Source organism: Coregonus lavaretus (genome assembly GCF_964263955.1).
Source record: "Coregonus lavaretus genome assembly, chromosome: 23".
Taxonomy (NCBI): Eukaryota; Metazoa; Chordata; class Actinopteri; order Salmoniformes; family Salmonidae; genus Coregonus; species Coregonus lavaretus.
In genome coordinates this window covers 13,123,081-13,147,525 of record NC_140010.1, presented here as the reverse complement: position 1 = coordinate 13,147,525, position 24,445 = coordinate 13,123,081, and the positions used below count along the sequence as shown (strand labels likewise).

At 44.0% G+C, this 24,445-nt stretch overlaps 1 protein-coding gene across 3 annotated transcripts in view; it reads left to right on the top strand.

Moving 5' to 3' along the window:
• Positions 1-7,335: 7,335 nt before the first annotated feature.
• Positions 7,336-24,445, top strand: part of LOC311099229 (GREB1-like protein) — a 105,000-nt gene continuing 87,890 nt past the window's right edge. For all 3 annotated transcript variants that reach the window (XM_084139913.1, XM_084139912.1, XM_084139911.1), the window contains exon 1: positions 7,336-7,462. The gene's annotated coding sequence lies outside the window, so the exon portion shown is untranslated. The remainder of the gene's footprint in view (positions 7,463-24,445) is intronic.

The window sequence follows — 24,445 nt, the reverse complement described above, 5'->3', positions numbered from 1 at the left end:
TTGGCCAGCTGGTCTCGACAGATCGGGTCCTCTCTTCTCTAGGCATTGGACGACCTGAAGAACCCGATCCATCGCTTCCCCCAAGCTGGCCAGCATCGTGGAATGCTCCTGGACCCGTGCCACGACTCCAGGCATGCGCTCCTCTCCCGCTGACTCCATAGCGGGTGGGTGATTCTGTGATGAGTGTGATAGAAGGAGTCAGGCGCAGGAGGATAAATCACAGAATACAGAGTTTATTCCGTCGTACACATTTGCGCTGGATAGCGACACACGAAAACAGGCACAGGGGAAACTATCTACCCTGGCAATACACGGTACGGGATACTCCAACAATATACAGGCACAGGGGAAATATCTATCCCGGCAATACAAAGTGCGAGTAGCTCCACCGAGCTACACTGCTCTCACAAATAACAATCACCCACAAGGACAAGGGGGTCAGAGGGAACACTTATACACGGACTAATGAGGGGATAAGAACCAGGTGTGTGTAATTAACAAGACAAGACAAATGGAATGATGATATATGGAGCGGCAGTGGCTAGTAAGCCAGTGACGACGAACGCCGAAGCCTGCCCGAACAAGGAGGGGAGGCAGCCTCGGCGGAAGTCGTGACATTGCTGTTGTTCTGGGATTGATTTGCACTTTTTGCACCAAAGTGCATCATTCAGATCGATGGGCGACTACGGGAACGAAGGAAGGAGAGGAAGGATTCCACCTCGCATCTGAGGCATTCCCGGAAGTCCCCGACGGCTTCGTTGCCGAGAGAACCCGAGACTACCCGAGTTCCCCCGAGAGTCTCCGAAGTCTGCCGATCCACCTCTTCCTGAGCCGATGTAACTAGGCAGAGCTAGGCTGTCTCCAGCTGAACGGCAATACAGGCTTCACAAGGAGAGTTGCCTGTATTGCGGGACTACTGGTCATTTTGTGTCCACCTGTCCACTAAAAGACCAGGCTCACCGGTAGGAGCGAGTACTCTGGTGGGCCATATGGATAACTTACTCGCACCCCTTTTCATGCCATCTTGCTGTGGGGGAACCAGTCGAAATCTCTCCGGGTACTCATCGACTTTGGGGCCAATGAGAGCTTTATGGACGCTACCCTGGCGTCCGAGCTAGGCATCCCCACTCAGCCCCTCCCCATTGCCATGGACGTTAGAGTGCTGGACGGGCGCTCTATAGGCCGGGTCACCCACAATACCACCCCCATCAACCTACGAGTATCAGGGAACCACAGAGAGACGATCCAATTCCTGCTAATTAAGTCTTCTCAGGTTCCCGTGGTATTGGGTTTCTCTTGGCTTGAGCGACACAACCCCTTCATTGACTGGTCTACTGGTGCCATCATGGGCTGGAGCCCATTCTGCCACGCTCATTGCCTGAAGTCAGTGCAGTCTGCCCCGGGACATCTTCCTGGGGGCTCGGAAGTTGCCTCGGACCTCTACGCCATTCCTGCAGAGTACCTGGACCTCCGGGAGGTGTTCAGTAAGGCCCGGGCCACTTCGCTTCCGCCGCACCGACCCTACGACTGCGGAATCGACCTTCTCCCAGGCACCACTCCGCCCTGGGGACGACTGTACTCGCTGTCGAGTCCGGAGACCAAGACTATGTAGACCTACATTGAGGACTCTCTATCTGCCGGGTTCATCCGTCCTTCTGCCTCCCCTGCCGGCGCAAGGTTCTTCTTTGTGGAGAAGAAGGACAAAACCCTGCACCCGTGCATCGACTACCGGGGCCTCAACGACATCACGGTGAAGAACTGCTACCCGCCACCATTCATCTCCTCGGCCTTCGAGCCGCTCCAGTGGGCCAACGTGTTCTCCAAGCTGGACCTATGGAACGCCTACCACCTGGTGCGGATATGGGAGGGGAACGAGTGGAAGACTTCCTTCAACACGGCCAGTGGTTACTACGAGTATCTGGTCATGCCATTTGGCCTTACCAATGCTCCAGCTGTCTTCCAGGCCCTGGTTAATGATGTTCTCCGCGACATGTTGAACCGGTTTGTCTTCGTCTGCCTCGACGACATCCTTGTCTTCTCCCGCTCCGCCCAAAAACATGTGCTCCGCGTCCGACAGGTCCTCCAACGCCTCTTGGAGAACTAGCTTTTTGTGAAAGCAGAGAAATGCGAATTCCATCGCTCCACCATCCCCTTCCTGGGCTACATCATCGCTGCAGGGAGTGAACAGATGGATCCTGGGAAGGTGAGAGCGGTGGTGCATTGGCCCCAGCCTACGTACAGAGTGCAGCTGCAACTTTTTCTGGGATTCGCCAACTTTTATCGCTGCTTTATCCGGGGTTACAGCACCCTGGCTTCCCCCATGTCTGCACTCACCTCTCCCAAGGTTCCGTTCACATGGTCCCCAGCTGCTGACCGGGCGTTCCGGGACCTCAAACACCGTTTCACCACTGCTCTCATCTTGGTTCATCCTGACCCATCCCGCCAGTTCATGGTGTCCCAGCGTTCGGCTCTGGACCTCAAGTTACATCCCTGTGCCTTCTTCTCCCATCGTCTCAACACCACGGAGCGGAATTACGATGTAGGGAATCATGAGATTCTCGCGGTGATAATGGCGTTGGAGGAGTGGAGGCACTGGCTGGAGGGGGCGGAACATCCATTCATTGTGTGGACAGACCCCAAGAACTTGGAATATCTCCGCACCGCCAAGCGTCTCAATTCCAAGAATGTCAAGCCAGATGCGCTGTCACGCCACTATAGCCCCGCGGCTACACCCCCAGAATCCGAGACTATCCTTCCCACCTCGTGCTTGGCGACGGCACTCAGTTGGGAAATAGGGAAGTAGGTCCGGGAGGCCAAACCCAGGGGGGGCCCAGATAACCGGATGTTTGTTCCTGACACTGTCCGCTCCTCGGTCCTGGAGTGGGCCCACTCCTCCAGGCTTGCCTGCCACCTGGGCTCCCGTCGGACCCTGGCCTTTGTGCGACAACACTTTTGGTGGCCTACCATGGTTCCTGACGTCTCCGCGTTCGTCACCGCCTGCACGATCTGTGCGCAGAACAAAACTCCTCGGCAAGCTCCGGCTGGTCTCCTCCAACATCTGCCTGTTCCTCACCGTCCCTAGTCTCACATATCCCTGGACTTTGTCACGGGTCTTCTCCCTTCTGATGGCAACACTGCCATCCTGACAGTTGTGGACTGGTTTTCCAAAGCCGTCCACTTCATTCCACTCCCCAAGCTACCCTCCACCAAAGAGACGGCCCAGCTCATGGTGCAGCACGTCTTCCGGATCCATGGATTCCCAGTGGACATGGTCTCCAACCGTGGTCCTCAGTTCTCGTCCCGGTTCTGGAAGGCGTTCTGCACACTAATTTGGTCGTCGGCCAGCCTGTCCTCTGGTTTCCACCCTCAGTCCAATGGCCAGTTGGAGCGAGCCAACCAAGACCTGGAGACGACTCTGCACTGCCTGGTCTCCGCCAACCCCACCACCTGGAGCCAGCAACTAGTGTGGGTCGAATACGCCCGCAACACCCTTCCCTGCTCTGCCACAGGTCTTTCGCCCTTTGAGTGTTCCCTGGGTTATCAGCCCCCGCCCTTCCCGGAGCAAGAGGAAGAAGTCAGCATACCCTCGGCCCAGATGTTTGTCCGCCGCTGCCGTCGTACCTGGAGGAGAGCCCGGTCGGCTCTTCTCAAGACCACCTCCAGGTATCGACGACAGGCGGACCACCACCAGACACCGGCTCCCCGGTATCGTCTCGGGCAGAAGGTATGGTTGTCCACCCGAGATCTGCCCCTCCGGGTGGAGTCCTGCAAACTTTCCCCCCGGTTTATTGGCCCTTTCCCCATCTCCAAGATCATTAGCCCCTCTGCTGTTCGTCTTCTGTTGCTCCATACCCTCTGTATACATCCCACTTTTCATGTGTCTAGGATCAAACCCATGTCTCATAGCCCTTTGTTTCCTGTCGTTTGTCTGCCCCTGTTTTTGTAATAAACTTTTGTTACTTAGACACTGTCTGCATCTGGGCTTTCTCCTGAAACGTGATATACAATATTTGATGATGACATTTCTCTAAAACAGGCTATAGGCTACATGTGCACCACCAAGTCAGAACAGTAGGCTTAGTTATACGGGGGAAAGGAACCAAATTATTAGGGTGAGGCACATAGGCTACTAACAGCTTACTACACAACATACACTTAGTATTACTTTCTTAGCTACAGTATACATATCTCCCTGTCATATAACATCATTTATGCAGCAGCATACAATACATTTTTGGAATAACTTTGTTGTGCTGTGCTCACTTGAACATCAAGGTGGTGCGGTGGTCCTTCTTGTCTGCAAATGTTGTCGTCAACCTTTCTCATCAAAGTCTGTAATTCTCTGGATTTATGATGTTTTCAAGACAACTGGGAACTCTGAAAAAAAACAAGGTCGAAGCATGACGTCAGTGATCTTCAGGTCGGAGCTCTAGAAAGAGGCCAGAGTTTCCAGTTGTTTTGAACCCGGCAGAAGTAATGCTGGATTGACAGCATGGCCAATGTATTCAACCTTTTCTGGCCCATGGTGTTGGATGTGAATGTGAATCTATAATTTCTCTTAATTGACAAGGGTTGAAAAGGATTTGCCAGTAGATTGTCGACTTGATTCATGATGATGACTGCTTGTCTAGCTTGCTTGCTAAGATTTTGAAAGTATGATGTTGACATGATCAGTCCAATCAAAGCTATGGTAGATAATGTGATTTGACGTCATTTTATCTGTGGCCAAGGACCTTGAGCCTTCTTGGATGGGCACTTCTAATGTAAATCTATGGCAGCACCCAAGGGGCTTGAATTTTCGACCTCTCCCGTAGATTTTGTGGTGACGTGGTGTCCCCATGTGTGACAGAACACTGAGCCAATCACGGCGCAACTAGAGAACATTGCCAACCCCTATGCTCTGTATTTTCCGCTGGCTGCCCCACCACCACAGAAAGCACTGAGCTAGGCTGAAACACCTGCATTTTGGAGCTGCCTTATTCAAGGAAGCAAAAAACAGACCATGTTTGTATGCAGCTATATTAACTAAATTATTATTTATTTTTTTACATTGTTTGCAAACTGATATGTGACATGGATTAATGCCAAAATAACATGCAAAACAGGCAACAAAAATATATATATGTGTAAAATTTTTTGCTAAACAGGGAGCCCCACCTGTCCTGAATGACGGGTCGCCACTGGTGCCTGCATCTGATGGTTAGTCTCAAATCAATTTTGATGTAGCCTTCTTTTATGCCTGCTACGTTACTGCAGACACGGTAATCTGAGCCATCCGATTGGCCAGCGGTAAACCTGTAGTGCACTTGATTTGCTCTCTGGGCCCACCTGGAAGGCAGAGTTTGTACCTTCAGACACATGAAATGTGCAGGGCATCTGATTCTGGTGCACCTACCTACACCAGCTCGAGACGAATTAAAAAAAAATAGGAACACAAGGCTTTATCGTTGTTTTTTTTACATGTTTGGTGATCGACTAGGAATGCCTTGGAGATCGACGTGACCACTGCTCTAGAAAGTTGAGTGAAGTACAATCTCGTGTTTCTCTCTGTGTACTGATATTTCTGCACGGCAGTCTCGGGCTACTGCGCATGCGCGCACTTTAGAGGGACCATTGCCCGTAAGTAAGCATTTCACTGTTAGTCTTCACCTGTTGTTTATGAAGCATGTGACAAATACAATTTGATTTGATCTTGCTAGCTATCACTCAAATGGTAAGGGGCTGAAGCTCATTGGCTAGAACTCGAATTGCTAGGGGGCATGGGCCCATATGGGGGAAATAGCACAGCACATCTTCCAGAAAAACAGTGGCTTTCAAATTAGGGATTTCGTGGTTTATTGAGGTAAAACAGTAATTATGTTAATAGATTATGTATATATATGAACTACACTTTGACACATCCAGCCCAAAGCGGGAGGTTTAAAAAATACTTAGTAGTCGCCAAAGCTCTGGAGCATATGTTTAAGTATTTGTTTGTTGTAGTAAAAAAGTATTATTATATATATATATATTTTTTTTTTACATAGTATATATTATAACTCTTCACTGAAAGGAAAAAGGAAAAGGTTGGCTATTTCATATTTTTTTAAGTTTTTTTTTTTTTTACAAGCTATAGCGTAGACAGTGTTGTGTTTTTCAGGCACACGGTGCAGTTTCTAGCCTAAATAATATGGCTGTATAGGCCTATTGGAGGGATTATTTGTGGAAATATAAATAATAATAATAATATATATTATAATAATAGAAATATAAATTATAACTCCATTGAAGTATTACAGAGAATCACCTACAAAGGCAAATCAACAGTGACAAGCAAGTAGGTTTTCAGATTTTTGTTGTTGTGTGTACATTTGTATTTATTTAGCAGACACTCTTATCCAAAGCGATTTACAGGAGCAATTAGTGTTAAGTGCATTGCTCAAGGGCACTTCCGTTACTGGCCTAACGATCTTAACCGCTAGGCTACCTGCCACCCTGCATTTCAGTAGGCCTAGGCAACCGAGCATTTTTCTCGACAGAGGGAGATGTTCTCAAGCTTTTAGTCAAACCCCATGGAAGGAACTGATTAACAACTTGCATTATAATGACTGTTGGAACAATTGTTTTAAACCTAGTTGAAAATGTGAAACGCATCTAGATCTACATGCAACTACGAAATGAAAAACATGTGCGCGTGCGTGTGTGCAACATGTAGCCTAAAGATGGGCCTTTTATATGTTTCATGTTTTGATGGTGTAGGCCTAGGCCTATCATTTCTATAATTTGTATTCTAATTAGCTTTTATTTTGTAGGCTATACAGTAAATATAGTTTGTGTCTCCTACTTATGTAGGCCTATGCGATAATGCTATTTATAGCCTAAGTGTTAAACATTAAATGATTCAACTAAACCAAAATTGAATTGATTAGAATGTAAATCGAATTAAAATGAAAAACGATGAAGAGGAAGACTTAGAGATAAGCGATAGTCTACTATTTTGTTTGTTGAAAACAATACACTTTTAGGGGTTGAAAATATAGCCTAGGCCAAGCTTTAGATTATGCCTAATGAGATTTATGTCTTTAAAAATCATGAATTATGAGGAACCACGATCTAGTCGTGAAAATGCGAAACCATTTTTTTCACTGAACTGGATTGCTTCTCTTGAGCGCATTTGAGGCATAGCCTACAATGACTGCGCGTCAGTTTTGCACGTTCTGCACTCTTTGTTTTTATTATATGTACTGTTCGTTACAGTAACTACACGTCCAAGCAATTTCCCCACTAAAGCCAAATGGTACATACAGTAATTCATTGACGTCACTTGGAGGGCTCCCTGTAGCCTACTGTGGCTCAGAGAATTGGCAGGAACTGCGAGCGCGGTGTAGAGAGAGAGAGATATAGAGAGAGAGCAAGATAAACGAACGATTCTGTGTGTGCGTGATGGACATTTAAATATCAACTCATCTGAAATTGCAAATTGGTAAGTATTTTTTTCAATTATTGACGTAGACTTATAAAATGTATGTGGTTTACAGCTGGCTATACATTGAATTTGATCTTGTCTTCTTTCCTTAGAACACATGAGCTGATAGGCTATGTTGCAGGTGATGGGTCAAGTTGAGACTGAGAAAGACTGTCTATACTTCATCCAACTCTATATTGCGTTAGATTGAAATAACAAATATGTTTTGTCTAATATATATTTGCTCAGATAGAATATACCATGATGCCACACTGTATTTTTTTCTCCATCTCTCTTACACTAAGAACTTTTATAGAAATATAGGCTAATAAGATGACTTTTCTTTATCTTGTTGTATGTTTGGATGGGCAATGAGAGGAGACATCAGATGGGAGTGACCAGGAGATGTGGTGTCAGTGAACTGATATTGTAATTACTGTCTTTACAAACCTGTCTGTCCATCCTAATCTACTGTACTGTCCCCCATGTTTAATGTCCTAGAGGTTAACTAGTTTCCTCCTGTCTCCACAAAACCTCCCATTTATCCCTCCCTCCCTACTCCTCCTAATGTATGGTTGGACAAATACCTTTCTTTTTGACAAAATGTCCTAGAAGGTCCATCATTTGAAAATGAAATAGAAACTACCTAATCACAAATTGGGACTGCTAGCTAATATTGTGTTGTTGTCAGTCACCAAACTGCTCTGTATTTTACATGTGACTGCAGCCTTGGACTATTTAGTAGACATTACTGAGTCAGGTATGGTTGTGAAGTCTCATCAGCCATATGTTCTCAGCAACCAACATCAGTTTTTCATATTCCAATGCATTGCATGATTTTCAATTGGTGGAAATGCCTTTATGCGCAAATGTTGATATAATAACCAGTAAACTTGGAGTCATGCGATCATATTGCGTGTGGTCCTCCCACTACTCCTCCAGAAACCATGCAGTTTATTAGGCTACAGATTAAATAAATGATGATGAACTTCACAGGGTGGTGAAAGTGCACGGTGATCTTGATGCTCCTTTCCAATAAATATCGAGGGTCTTATTCTGGTGACATGATGATCGAGGCTTGACTACAAAAAAAGATTATTGATCTTATCCATAATAATGTCATCATGTAGACTAGCCTACCCGCACTGTATCTGTTGTTGGCTAGAGCGTATGTGCCAAGACCAGAGTAGGCACATTTGCTATTTAACGCAACAGATTGTGTGCCAAACTATCAGTAGAGTTAAAAATGCGATGGCAACACATTGAACTTTTAGATTTTTATTCAGTACATGAAAACTTATCCGAAAAAGTTTATTTTGTGTGCACTATCTTATCACGCATTGATTTTTATCTGCAACAAGTCAGTTTGGTGGAAACGCACCACTGGTGGCAAAAATTGCATATTTTCCTTAATTTTAGAATATTCACGATGTCGCCAATTGGATGGAAACCTCGCTACTGATAGTCTTTATAATAACCAGATGTGCTGAAAAGTACATTTGTTTGTTTCTCTCTGAAGTCTTACCTTCATTTGGTTTATTGCTTTAAATTACAGCTGTAGCTTTCATGCTTACAGTTGACATGATCATTTTGTGTCATTTAATTACTTAATAAATTTTTTTTCTTATTTAGTAATAATTAGGCTAATTGTTTGCTAGGATAATAATTGCTTGTCAATAAATTAAATGTAATTGTCACGTACGTTAAGAGACGGGTCGGACCAAGGTGCAGCATGAAAGGCGTACATGTTTATTAAACTAATAAACACACGACACAGTAACCAAAATAACAAAATTAACTGTGACGGTCCAAAGGGCTAACACACAAGCCTAAACAGGAACACAACAAGATCCCACAACACAGGCAGGAAAACTGGCTGCCTAAGTATGATCCCCAATCAGAGACAACGAGCGACAGCTGCCTCTGATTGGGAACCACACCCGGCCAAACATAGAAATACAAACATAGAATCAAAACTCACATGATATTCACACCCTGACCGAACTAACTAGAGTTCTATCGGTCAGGGCGTGACAGTACCCCCCCCCAAAGGTGCGGACTCCGGCCGCACAAACCTGACTTAAAGGGGCAGGGTCCGGGTGGGCTTCCAGCCTCGGTGGCGGCTCCGGCTCCAGAGTGGAGCCGCTGACCGGAGCTGGACTGGGCACCGGTGGAGCAGACCGCTCTGGCTCCGGAGTGGAACGGGCACGGGCCGTGCCGGACTGGCGACGCGCACCACTGGCTTGGTGCGAGGAGCAGGAACAGGCCGGGCCGAATTGGGAACACGCACCACTGGCTTGGTGCGAGGAGCAGGAACAGGCCGGACTGGGAACACGCATCACTGGCTTGGTGCGAGGAGCAGGAACAGTCCGGACCGGACTGGGAACAAGCACCACTGGCTTGGTGCGAGGAGCAGGAACAGGCCGGGCCGGACTGGGAACACGCACCACTGGCTTGGTGCGAGGAGCAGGAACAGGTCGGGCTGGACTGGGAACACGCACCACTGGCTTGGTGCGGGGAGCAGGTACGGGGCGTACCGGACTGGGAACCGGTGCTGGAGGTCTATGACTGTCTCCGTCCTTTACACTCTGCGCCCCGTCCTCCTCCAGTGAGGACTCCTCCTTGAGCCCCCACGAGTGCAGTGGTCTGGGCTCCTCTCTGTCACTCCCGACCACCCTTTTAGCCCCCCCAAATTTTTTTTTTCTTGGGGCTGTCTCTCCTTCTCCACCCTGATCCCTTTCAGGGCCTCCATCTGCCTTGCCAGATCCTCTCTTATCTCCCACCAAGTCCATACTCTCTGCTCCTCCTGGGCACGCTGCTTGGTCCATTGGTGGTGGGATCTTCGGTCACGTACGTTAAGAGACGGGTCGGACCAAGGTGCAGCGTGAAAGGCGTACATGTTTATTAAACTAATAAACACACAACACAGTAACCAAAATAACAAACTTAACCGTGACTGTCCAAAGGGCTAACACACAAGCCTAAACAGGAACACAACAACCACAACACAGGCAGGAAAACTGGCTGCCTAAGTATGATCCCCAATCAGAGACAACGAGCGACAGCTGCCTCTGATTGGGAACCACACCCGGCCAAACATAGAAATACAAACACAGAATCAATACTCACATGATATTCACACCCTGAACAAACTAACTAGAGTTCTATCGGTCAGGGCGCGACAGTAATACAATGGCAATCCGGGTTATATGTTAAAATCCTACGCATGAACTGCCGACATTATTACGCATATTAATTGATAATGATGGAAAATAAGATATGCAAGATATTTCAATATATATATATTTTTAAATAGTTATACAGTGGGGAGAACAGGTATTTGATACACTGCCGATTTTGCAGGTTTTCCTACTTACAAAGCATGTAGAGGTCTGTAATTTTTATCATAGGTACACTTCAACTGTGAGAGACGGAATCTAAAACAAAAATCCAGAAAATCACATTGTATGATTTTAAATAGGTTATTGGACCATAACCAGATATGGCTCATTAACCTTTATGGACCAACTAATGATGATCCACACTTCTTTGACAATATATATAATAAATTATCAACCATGCAAGCAATTCAAGACAATATTATTATGGTGGGGGATTATAATACTGTTTTAAATAGCTCAATGGACCGTAAAGGAAATCACACTACAAACAATCACCCTCATACTCTTAAGGAAATCGTGAATGTCATGGATACATTAGAACTAGTAGATATATGGAGGCTTAAATATCCTGATCTAGTGAGATATACATGGCAGAGACTCAATTATCTCATTCTCGTTGGCACCAAAAGTTTAAAAAGTGTTGATAGGGGACAGAATGTGGTCGGACCATCATATAATTAGCATATACATTACTCTTACTGAATTTCCACGTGGGCGAGGATATCGGAAATTTAATCGAAGCCTATTGGATGATAAATTGATTTTAACTAGGACAGAGGAATTAATAACTGATTTTTTCCGACATAACATAGGTACAGCAAATCCCCTTATTGTATGGGACACCTTTAAATGTGCCTTTAGAGGCCATGCAATTCAGTACTCATCTCGAAAACAAAAGCAATTTAGGTCAAAAGAGTTTATACTAACAAAGGAAATAGAAAGTCTAACAGAACAGATAGATGGCAATAAAAACTGTAACATAGAGGCTCAGAATAAATTAGAGGAAAAACAAAAAGAAATGGAGAAACTTATTCAAGAAAGATCAAGTGTAATATATTATAAAAATAAAGCAAACTGGATGGAATATGGGGAAAAATGCACAAAATTATTTTTTTATCTTCAACACAACACGGGCGGCAGTTAGCTTAGTGGGTAAGAGTGTTGTGCCAGTAACCGAAAGGTCGCTGGTTCTAATTCCCGAGCCGACTAGGTGAAAAATCTGTTGATGTGCCCTTAAGCAAGGCACTTAACCCTAATTGCTCATGTAAGTCGCTCTGGATAAGAGCGTCTGCTAAATGTCTAAAATGTAAATGTAAACATAGGAATGCTACCAAAAATAATTTAATGAAACTGGTTACAATTGACGGAGTCACCCATGATTCACCTAATTATATTTTGAAGGAGGAAACAAAGTACTTTAAGCATATGTTTTCGTTTCAGTCGCCTCCATCTCCTCTAACTGAAGCTAATTGTAGAGATTTTTTTTCTATTGATAATGTAAAATTAACAGCCATACAGAAAGACTCATGTGAAGGTGAAATTACAGAGGAGGAACTTCTGGATGCAATTAAAGACTTTAAGTCCGGGAAAACTCCAGGGTTGGATGGCATACCAGTCGAGGTATTTCAAACCTTTTTTGATATACTAAGAGGAGCGTTATTAGCATGTTTTAACCACTCCTATGTAAATGGTAGATTATATGACACTCAATAAGAAGGTCTGATCTCATTATTACTGAAACAGTATACAAGTGGAAAATATAAAGATCCAGTCCATTAAAAAAATTGGAGGCCCCTTACACTTCAGTGTTGTGATGCAAAAATTCTAGCAAAATGTATAGCGCATACAATAAAAAAGGTATTGTCGGATATTATTCATTCTAATCTAATTTTTTACATGGAAGATACATTGGAGATAATATAAGGCAAGTATTGGAAACAATAGAACATTATGGAAAATCTGGGAAACGAGGCCTGCTATTCATAGCAGACTTCGAAAAGGCATTTGATAAAGTATGACTGGGGTTTATATATAAATGCCTGGAGCAATTCAATTTTGGAGAATCTCTTATAAAATAGGTCAAAATCATGTATAGTAACCCTAGGTGTAAAATAGTAAATAATGGCTATTTCTCAGAAAGTTTTAAACTGTCAAGAGGAGTGAAACAAGGTTGTCCACTATCGGCATATCTATTTATTGTGGCCATCGAGATGTTAGCTATTAAAATCAGATCCAACAATAATATCAGAGGATTAGAAATCCAGGGCTTAAAAACAAAGGTGTCTTTGTACGCTGATGATTCATGTTTTCTTTTAAATCCACAACTAGAATCCCTCCACAGCCTCATAGAGGATCTAGATACATTTTCTAACCTCTCTGGATTACAACCAAATTATGACAAATGTACTATATTACGTATTGGATCACTAAAAAATACAATTTTTACAATGTAGTTTACCAATAAAATGGTCTGATGGTTATGTGGATACAGTGGGGAGAACAAGTATTTGATACACTGCCGATTTTGCAGGTTTTCCTACTTACAAAGCATGTAGCGGTCTGTAATTTTTATCATAGGTACACTTCAACTGTGAGAAACGGAATCTAAAACAAAAATCCAGAAAATCACATTGTATGATTTTTAAGTAATTAATTAGCATTTTATTGCATGACATAAGTATTTGATCACCTACCAACCAGTAAGAATTCCGTCTCTCACAGACCTGTTAGTTTTTCTTTAAGAAGCCCTCCTGTTCTCCACTCATTACCTGTATTAACTGCACCTGTTTGAACTCGTTACCTGTATAAAAGACACCTGTCCACACACTCAATCAAACAGACTCCAACCTCTCCACAATGGCCAAGACCAGAGTGTAAGGACATCAGGGATAAAATTGTAGACCTGCACAAGGCTGGGATAGGCTACAGGACAATAGGCAAGCAGCTTGGTGAGAAGGCAACAACTGTTGGCGCAATTATTAGAAAATGGAAGAAGTTCAAGATGACGGTCAATCACCCTCGGTCTGGGGCTCCATGCAAGATCTCACCTCGTGGGGCATCAATGATCATGAGGAAGGTGAGGGATCAGCCCAGAACTACACGGCAGGACCTGGTCAATGACCTGAAGAGAGCTAGCACACTATGCCGTCATGGATTAAAATCCTGCAGCGCACGCAAGGTCCCCCTGCTCAAGCCAGCGCATGTCCAGGCCCGTCTGAAGTTTGCCAATGACCATCTGGATGATCCAGAGGAGGAATGGGAGAAGGTCATGTGGTCTGATGAGACAAAAATAGAGCTTTTTGGTCTAAACTCCACTCGCCGTGTTTGGAGGAAGAAGAAGGATGAGTACAACCCCAAGAACACCACCCCAACCGTGAAGCATGGCGGTGAAAACATCATTCTTTGGGGATGCTTTTCTGCAAAGGGGACAGGATGACTGCACCGTATTGAGGGGAGGATGGATGGGGCCATGTATCGCGAGATCTTGGCCAACAACCTCCTTCCCTCAGTAAGAGCATTGAAGATGGGTCGTGGCTGGGTCTTCCAGCATGACAACGACCCGAAACACACAGCCAGGGCAAATAAGGAGTGGCTCCGTAAGAAGCATCTCAAGGTCCTAGAGTGGCCTAGCCAGTCTCCAGACCTGAACCCAATAGAAAATATTTGGAGGGAGCTGAAAGTCCGTATTGCCCAGCGACAGCCCCAAACCTGAAGGATCTGGAGAAGGTCTGTATGGAGGAGTGGGCCAAAATCCCTGCTGCAGTGTGTGCAAACCTGGTCAAGACCTACAGGAAACGTATGATCTCTGTAATTGCAAACAAAGGTTTCTGTACCAAATATTAAGTTCTGCTTTTCTGATGTATCAAATACTTATGTCATGCAATAAAATGCAAATTAATTACTTAAAAATCATACAATGTGATTTTCTGGATTTTTGTTTTAGATTCCGTCACTCACAGTTGAAGTGTACCTATGATACAAATTACAGACCTCTACATGCTTTATAAGTAGGAAAACCTGCAAAATCAAATACTTGTTCTCCCCACTGTAAGTACATTTTAGACTTGTTTTGCCTTGTCAGTGGCCAAGCCCCATCTACAAATTGCAGCATGAAAGCAAAGGGAGATAATAGGGAGGGAGGGAGGGAGGAAGGAAGGGATTGGTTGGAGGGGGAAAGTGGTGTTAGAGGGGGGAAGTGAGGGAGGAGAAGAGGCTAAAAAGATGTGGGAGTGATTGGCAAAAGAAACAAGACAGCTGGTAAGAATGGGTGAGATGTTTCAGAGGGGGGGGAGGGAAGGAGGGAGAGCGAAGGGTCAAATTGACTCTATATACTGTATTAGAGAGTATGGCATAGTTGCACAATTGGATCATTAAAGCCAGTCTGACAAAGGCCCTGGCCCCTCCCCCCTCTGAATGAAGATGTCAAAGGTCGCTGACCTTTTCCATTTCTTGGCATTGATCACTCTGCTGGAGGTGGGGTTTCTTTCCTCCCTAAAGCAAAGCCCTCCCAGATCAGCTGTTATATCTTAGTTTCTTGTACCAGGAAATTATTCACAACATGTTATGTTGTTGACAGCAATTCTTATATTTAGAAACTGGACAACTGGACAGTGTAAAAGTCAAAGCACAAAGTGTAACTGTATTGCCTGAAAAATAAGGGTTCATAGCCTGTTTCTCCTCCTTGACTTTTTCCCAAATCCACTTTGAATCTAATGACTGACACGTGGGTCTTTATGAGTGGGAGTCCAAAAATGTTTTTATTGAACTTGACTCTCGTCTCTCCGTAATAGAACCGAACTCCATCACATTTGATTATATGGTGTTTCTCACCAAAGACACATGCAGGCCTGTCTCTTGAAAATCCATGATTGCTTAAGGGCTGAAACTATCTTTGTCATAAAGAGACTGAGACCATAGTAAACATACACTGCAACTGTTCTTATCAACTGTTCTTGGCAATGAGTCAGATCCCTCCTGCTCCAAATGTCTCTGGTCATGAAGTTGTTGTGATGGGTCTGGGTTCGAGCCCACTTCACGCCCTGGTGTTTACAATGGGCCATGTCCCCTGTAGCTCAGTTGGTAGAGCATGGTGCTTGCAACGCCAGGGTTGTGGGTTCGATTCCCATGAGGGACCAGTATGAAAAAAAAAACATATGAAAATGTTTGCACTGACTACTGTAAGTCTCTCTGGATAAGAGCATCTGCTAAATGACTAAAATGAGGGAAGGGGGAGGGAAACACCTCTGTGGACTAACTGAAACAACCTCCCAGCCACAACCCTCCTCTCACTCTCAGCGTGGAGCCGCTAACAAGGCTTTTGTGCTGTATTGGACAGGAGGAACATTAAGCAAGTCAGCTAGAACATGTGGTACAAACCTGAACATCATAGTCTGTTTCTGAGAGGAGAGAAAAGGCACACTTGAGTCTGAGTTTTCGTTTGCTTTGTCAGAGCATCTGTTTTGGAGGGGAGTGAATGGCACCCTATTCTCTAGAGTGCACAACTTTTGGCCAGAACCTCATGCACTATAGGGAATAGGGCTCCATTACAGACGTACCCCATTTGACTGTGTGAGTTTGTGTGTCCGTGGATCGGGATGATTGACGGCGGTGATGGATGTCACTTCCTGTTGTCCTACAGGGTCTGAGGTGGAGGACAGCACCTTATCTCTCGTCACTGGAATCCCTACCCCTTCCCCCGTCCTCCCGCTCACACCCCATTCCTCCCCCTCCTTATCCCCTTCAGCAGCTTTTCAGAGGATCTCCCCCCCGCTTCCTAGTTCAAATCAAAGTTGAGATTCTCCTCCAGTAGAAATGAACGGAACTTATCTGGACATGCACCCGGAGTCATTCGTCAGGAAGCCTGTCGCCAAGAACAACGCAGGAGGTTTCCGTCAGCCTTCCAGTGTGTGTGTGTGTGCGTGCCAAGGTGAAGGATGACTAGGAATCCTGTTATTTTGTTTGGTAGTACGTTTTTTGAAGTTGTCCTTTTCCACAGAAAATATACATCTAGGTAGGCTATGTACATCCATCCATGCATGTTATACTGTATATTCATGAACTATGTTGGACTTACCTGCTGGGTGATGTGAGGTCATGAACCACCAGAATCAGGTTGTGTTCTATTAGAAGTCACACGATGTTGAATGCAGGGTAATGAATGAAGGATGAGTCATTGCCGGTGAATCTCCTGAATCACTCTTTGCTGCTTACAAACACAGCGGCCGAACTGTCTCTACTTAAAGAGTCTACTGTATGTGTTTATCCTGTCTGTGTAGAGATGCCAATCCCACAGCCAGAAAAATGTAATGATGCTTCCAGTTTCCTTATTATAAAGGACAGTCCCACTGGGTACACACTGGTTGAATGATTGTTGTTTTCACGTCATTTCAATTAAATTACATTGAACCAAAGTGGAATAGACGTTGAATTGACGTCTGTGCCCAGTGGGCATTGTAGTTGTTTTTGATTGGTTTAGGGACGAATGCCCTTCCGTGCTTTTAACGTTTCACCAATGTTTCATCAACAGTTCAGCTGCGTTATCATGAGGCACACACACACGCGCGCACATGCACACACAAAGACACACAAACACTGTGTACTGAAGCCGAAGGTCATCATAGCGTCAGGCCTGCCAAGGCATGGCGGTGTGTGTGTGTGTGGGATAGGAGAGGAGAGGGGGAGAGGAGAGGAGGGGAGGGGAGAGAGGGCAGCTGGCTGAAGGCTGTCACAGACTGTCCAAGGCCACAGTGACCAGTCACCAGAACCCAGTCAGTCAGCCCGCTCTGTATCTCTCTTTCTCTCTCTCAGCCCTCTCAATTCAATTTCAATTCAAAGGGGCTTTATTGGCATGGGAAAAATATGTTTACATTGCCAAAGCAAGGGAAATAGACAAGAAACAAAAGGGAAATAAACAAGGGAAATAAACAATCAGAAATTAACAGTAAACATTACACTCACAAAAGTTTTAAAAGAATATAGACATTTCAAAAGGTATATTATTGGCAATGTTGTAACAATGTGCAAATAGTTGAAGTATGAAAGAGAAGATAAATAAACAGATAAATATAGGTTGTATTTACAATGGTGTTTGTCTCTCTCTCTCTCTCTCTCTCACTCCATCTCTCTGGTTTATCTCTCTCAATTCAAAGGTGCTTTATTGGCATTGGAAACATATGTTTACATTGTCAAAGCAAGTGAATTAAACAATAAACAAAAGTGAAAAGAAACAAAAAACAACATCAACAAAAAATGTACAGTAAACACTGCACTCAAAACTATAAAGAAGTTTCAAAGTATTATCAGCTATGTACAGTGTTTTTAACAATGTGCAAATAGTTGTTGTATGAATAGTAGGGGTAGATCTCTCTTTCTCCCTCTCACTCTCCATCTCTCTCTCAGATCTCTCTCATTCTCCCCTTCTCTCTCTCAAGGAGAGCAAATATTTACCTGGGAAGAGCAGGGGTAGGGGCATGGGCTGATTCTCTGTCTCTCTCTCTCTCTCTCTCTGTCTCTCTCTCTCTGTCTCTCTCTCTGTCTCTCTCTCTCTCTGTCTCTCTCTGTCTCTCTGTCTCTGTGTCTCTCTCTCTCTCTCTCTCTGTCTCTCTGTCTCTGTGTCTCTCTCTCTCTGTGTCTCTGTCTCTCTCTCTCTGTGTCTCTCTCTCTCTGTGTCTCTCTCTCTCTCTCTCTCTCTCTCTCTCTCTCTCTCTCTCTCTCTCTCTCTCTCTCTCTCTCTCTCTCTCTCTCTCTCTCTCTCTCAATTCAATTTCAATTTAAGGGCTTTATTGGCATGGGAAATGTATGTTAACATTGCCAAAGCAAGTGAAGTAGATAGTAAACAAAAGTGAAATAAACAATAAATATTAACAGTAAACATTACACTCAGAAGTTCCAAAAGAATAAAGACATTTCAAATGTCATATTATGTCTATATACAGTGTTGTAACAATGTGCAAATAGTTAAAGTACAAATGGGAAAATAAATAAACAAAAATATGGGTTGTATTTACAATGGTGTTTGTTCTTCACTGGTTGCCCTTTTCTTGAGGCAACAGGTCACAAATCTTGCTGCTGTGATGGCACACTGTGGTTTTTCACCCAGTAGATAAGGGAGTTGATCAAAATAGGGTTTATTTTCAAATTCTTTGTGGATCTCTGTAATCTGAGCGAAATATGTGTCTCTAATATGGTCATACATATGGCAGGAGGTTAGGAAGTACAGCTCAGTTTCCACCTCATTTTGTGGGCAGTGTGCACATAGCCTGTCTTCTCTTGAGAGCCAGGTCTGCCTACGCCGGCCTTTCTCAATAGCAAGGCTATGCTCACTGAGTCTGTACATAGTCAAAGCTTTCCTTAAGTTTGGGTCAGTCACAGTGGTCAGGTATTCTGCCACTGTGTACTCTCTATTTACTCTGTTTTTTTTGTTAATTCTTTCCAATGTGTCAAGTAATTCTCTTTTTTTGTTTTCTCATGATTTGGTTGGGTCTAATTGTGTTGTTGTTGTTGTTGTACTGGGGCTCTGTGGGGTCTGTTTGTGTTTGTGAACAGAGCCCCAGGACCAGCTTGCTTAGGGGACTCTTCTCCAAGTTAATCTCTTTGTAGGTGATGGCGTTGTTATGGAAGGTTTGGGAATCGCTTCCTTTTAAGTGGTTATAGAATTTAACGTCTCTTTTCTGGATTTTGATAATTAGCGGGTATCGGCCTAATTCTGCTCTGCATGCATTATTTGGTGTTTTTCGTTGTACACTAAGGATATCTTTGCAGAATTCTGCATGCAGAGTCTCAATTTGGTGTTTGTGCCATTTTGTGAATTCTTGGTTGGTGAGCGGACCCCAGACCTCACAACCATAAAGGGCAATGGGTTCTATAACTGATTCAAGTATTTTTAGCCAGATCCTAATTGGTATGTCAAATTTTATGTTCCTTTTGATGGCATTGAAGGCCCTTCTTGCCTTGTCTCTCAGATCGTTCACAGCTTTGTGGAAGTTACCTGTGGCGTTGATGTTTAGGCCGAGGTATGTATAGTTTTCTGTGTGCTCTAGGGCAACGGTGTCTAGATGGAATTTGTATTTGTGGTCCTGGCAACTGGACCTTTTTTGGAACACCATTATTTTTGTCTTACTGAGATTTACTGTCAGGGCCCAGGTCTGACAGAATCTGTGCAGAAGATCTAGGTGCTGCTGTAGGCCCTCCTTGATTGGTGACAGAAGCCCCTGATCATCAGCAAACAGTAGACATTTGACTTCAGATTCTAGGAGGGTGAGGCCGGGTGCTGCAGACTGTTCTAGTGCCCTCGCCAATTCGTTGATATATACAGTGGGGAAAAAAAGTATTTAGTCAGCCACCAATTGTGCATGTTCTCCCACTTAAAAAGATGAGAGAGGCCTGTAATTTTCATCATAGGTACACGTCAACTATGACAGACAAATTGAGGGAAAAAAATCCAGAAAATCACATTGTAGGATTTTTAACGAATTTATTTGCAAATTATGGTGGAAAATAAGTATTTGGTCACCTACAAACAAGCAAGATTTCTGGCTCTCACAGACCTGTAACTTCTTCTTTAAGAGGCTCCTCTGTCCTCCACTCGTTACCTGTATTAATGGCACCTGTTTGAACTTGTTATCAGTATAAAAGACACCTGTCCACAACCTCAAACAGTCACACTCCAAACTCCACTATGGCCAAGACCAAAGAGCTGTCAAAGGACACCAGAAACAAAATTGTAGGCCCAGCTTGGTTTGAAGAAATCAACTGTGGGAGCAATTATTAGGAAATGGAAGACATACAAGACCACTGATAATCTCCCTCGATCTGGGGCTCCACGCAAGATCTCACCCCGTGGTGTCAAAATGATCACAAGAACGGTGAGCAAAAATCCCAGAACCACATGGGGGGACCTAGTGAATGACCTGCAGAGAGCTGGGACCAAAGTAACAAAGCCTACCATCAGTAACACACGACGCCGCCAGGGACTCAAATCCTGCAGTTCCAGACGTGTCCCCCTGCTTAAGCCAGTACATGTCCAGGCCCGTCTGAAGTTTGCTAGAGTGCATTTGGATGATCCAGAAGAGGATTGGGAGAATATCATATGGTCAGATGAAACCAAAATATAACTTTTTGGTAAAAACTCAACTCGTCGTGTTTGGAGGACAAAGAATGCTGAGTTGCATCCAAAGAACATCATACCTACTGTGAAGCATGGGGGTGGAAACATCATGCTTTGGGGCTGTTTTTCTGCAAAGGGACCAGGACGACTGATCCGTGTAAAGGAAAGAATGAATGGGGCCATGTATCATGAGATTTTGAGTGAAAACCTCCTTCCATCAGCAATGGCATTGAAGATGAAACGTGGCTGGGTCTTTCAGCATGACAATGATCCCAAACACACCGCCCGGGCAATGAAGGAGTGGCTTCGTAAGAAGCATTTCAAGGTCCTGGAGTGGCCTAGCCAGTCTCCAGATCTCAACCCCATAGAAAATCTTTGGAGGGAGTTGAAAGTCCGTGTTGCCCAGCGACAGCCCCAAAACATCACTGCTCTAGAGGAGATCTGCATGGAGGAATGGGCCAAAATACCAGCAACAGTGTGTGAAAACCTTGTGAAGACTTACAGAAAACGTTTGACCTGTGTCATTGCCAACAAAGGGTATATAACAAAGTATTGAGAAATTTTTGTTATTGACCAAATACTTATTTTCCACCATAATTTGCAAATAAATTCATTAAAAATCCTACAATGTGATTTTCTGGAGAAAAAACATCTCATTTTGTCTGTCATAGTTGACGTGTACCTATGATGAAAATGACAGGCCTCTCTCATCTTTTTAAGTGGGATAACTTGCACAATTGGTGGCTGACTAAATACTTTTTTCCCCCACTGTATGTTGAAGAGGGTGGGGCTTAAACTGCATCCCTGTCTCTCCACAGGGCCCTGTGGAAAGAAATGTGTGTGTTTTTTGCCAATTTTAACCACACACTTGTTGTTTGTGTACATGGATTTTATAATGTTGTATGTTTTTCCCCCAACCCCACTTTCCATCAATTCGTATAGCAGACCCTCATTCCAAATTGAGTCAAAAGCTTTTTTGAAATAAACAAAGCATGAGAAGAATTTGCCTTTGTTTTGGTTTGTTTGTTTGTCAATTCGGGTGTGCAGGGTGAATACGTGGTCTGTTGTACGGTAATTTGGTAAAAAGCCAATTTGACATTTGCTCAGTACATTGTTTTCACTGAGGAAATGAACTAGTCTGCTGTTAATGATAATGCAGAGGATTTTCCCAAGGTTGCTGTTGACGCATATCCTACGGTAGTTATTGGGGTCAAATTTGTGGATTGGGGTGATCAGTCCTTGGTTCCAAATATTGGGGAAGATGCCAGAGCTAAGGATGATGTTAAAGAGTTTAAGTATAGCCAATTGGAATTTGTGGTCTGTATATTTTATCATTTCATTGAGGATACCATCAACACCACAGGCCTTTTTCGGTTAGAGTGTCACGTTCGTCTAATGACGGGACATACCAAGGCGCAGCGTGATATACGTACATGTTTATTAAACCAATAAACACTTGACAAAACAAGAAACGAAACGAAACGTGAAGTCCAAGGTAGCACACACAACATACCTTACAAGGAACAAGAACCCACAACCCACTAGTGCCAATAGGCTGCCTAAGTATGGTCCCCAATCAGAGACAACGAGCGACAGCTGCCTCTGATTGGGAACCACACCGGCCAACATAGATCTAGACCTACTAGATCCTATAACATAGAACAAGCACAACAAGGAATATACACACCCTGACTCAACATATAAGCGTCCCCTGAGTCAGCGCGTGACATAGAGGGTTTGTATTTTGTCCTGTAGTTCATTCAATGTAATTGGAGAATCCAGTGGGTTCTGGTAGTTTTAATAGTTGATTCTAAGATTTGCATTTGATCATGTATATTTTTTTGCTGTTTGTTCTCTGTTATAGGGCCAAAAAGATTGGAGAAGTGGTTTACCCATACATCTCCGTTTTGGATAGATAGCTCTTTGTGTTGTTGTTTGTTTAGTGTTTTCCAATTTTCCCAGAAGTGGTTAGAGTCTATGGATTCTTCAATTACATTGAGCTGATTTCTGACATGCTGTTCCTTCTTTTTCCGTAGTGTATTTCTGTATTGTTTTAGTGATTCACCATAGTGAAGGCGTAGGCTCAGGTTTTCTGGGTCTCTATGTTTTTGGTTGGATAGGTTTCTCAATTTATTTCTTAGGTTTTTGCATTCTTCATCAAACCATTTGTCACTGTTGTTACTTTTCTTCGGTTTTCTGTTAGAGATTTTTAGATTTGATAGGGAAGCTGAGAGGTCAAATATACTGTTTAGGTTTTCTACTGCCAAGTTTACACCTTCACTATTACAGTGGAACGTTTTGTCCAGGAAGTTGTCTAAAAGGGATTGAATTTGTTGTTGTGCTGGACTGTTGTCTGGGTCTGTACTGACTGGAGTGTGTTCACCTGCTGTTCCAGCTCCACCTGCCTTACCTCCAGCTGGGTGAATGTATCCTTCATTTCAATGAGGGAGTAGTACTCTGTGCTGGGAAGTTGACTTTCCGCTTGGGGTTGCCCTGTGGGGTTATTTAATGAAGAGGTCTTGTCTGACCCGCTCGGGGTGGGGGTATCTTTCTCAAGGGAGAGCTTCTCTTGCTGAGCTATTTCTTTGATTAGGTGAAAGTCCAGCTGGAACTGTTTGGTGTTGCCCTGTACCAAAACTGTTCCAGATTTATAGAGATTTATACTAGACGACTCAGAGTCCTCGTTGTCTAGTATCCTGAGTTTCCACCCATCGCTAACAAACCCCCTCTTAACAGAGGGGTAGTGTGCTAGTATAGCACCGTGCCATGCCAGGGGATAGTCTGTGTGGAAGATAAGGTTGCTTATGTTCCCATTTTTATAAAAGTCAGCAAAAAGTGTCTCCTGATTTCCCATAAGGAGCTTCATTTTGTACTCTTTTCGTGTCTTATCATTCTTTACATTTAGAGGGTACTGTATTTTAATGACAGCAGGAGGGTGCTTCTAAGGCCTCCTCATTTGGTTGGGGTAGACTGTGCGACTCTCCTGCCATTGTTGGGCTTTGACACCTCTCACTTCACACGTCAGTGCTAATTGAAGTTGTATCTATTTGTACTAGCAAGCTTGGTAGCCTTAGCATTCAGTCCTTATAAAGTAAAATATATCATTGTAATGTATTTTCCTTCTTGGTTTTTGAAAGTAAAAAATTGCTTCACACTAAACATTACTCACTCAGTTCCAGGTTGGATGGTGTTTTCAGGTTTCTGTTTGTTTGCCAGAGCATTTGCTGTATAGCTTGGGAATAGTAATCCTTGGTAGTAGAAAGCCTTCCAGGTAATTCCGTCCAAAATCAGGTTGTAGGTTTGGAGTTTTGGTTTGGAATTAAGGTTATGTTGTGGAGGGTAGCATCCTGTATATGTCCCTGCCAAAAAATCCAAGTTTATCTAACTCTAAATCTATATTTTTTGTAAAAACATGCTGAAAAATGCAGGAGCAATGTATTTGAGCTCTCTCTCTCTCTCTCTCTCTCTCTCTCTCTCTCTCTCTCTCTCTCTCTCTCTCTCTCTCTCTCTCTCTCTCTCTCTCTCTCTCTCTCTCTCTCTCTCTCTCTCTCTCTCTCTCTCTCTCTCTCTCAGCCTTCTAGCCTGAGATACAGTAAGTCCTGTTACTGGGAACGTTTATGGATGATCATGACCTCAGCTGGTCTCTCTCTATTTCTCTCGTTCTCTCTCTCTCTTGCTCACCGTTTTGAAGCATTGGAACTAGAACCTAGCCAA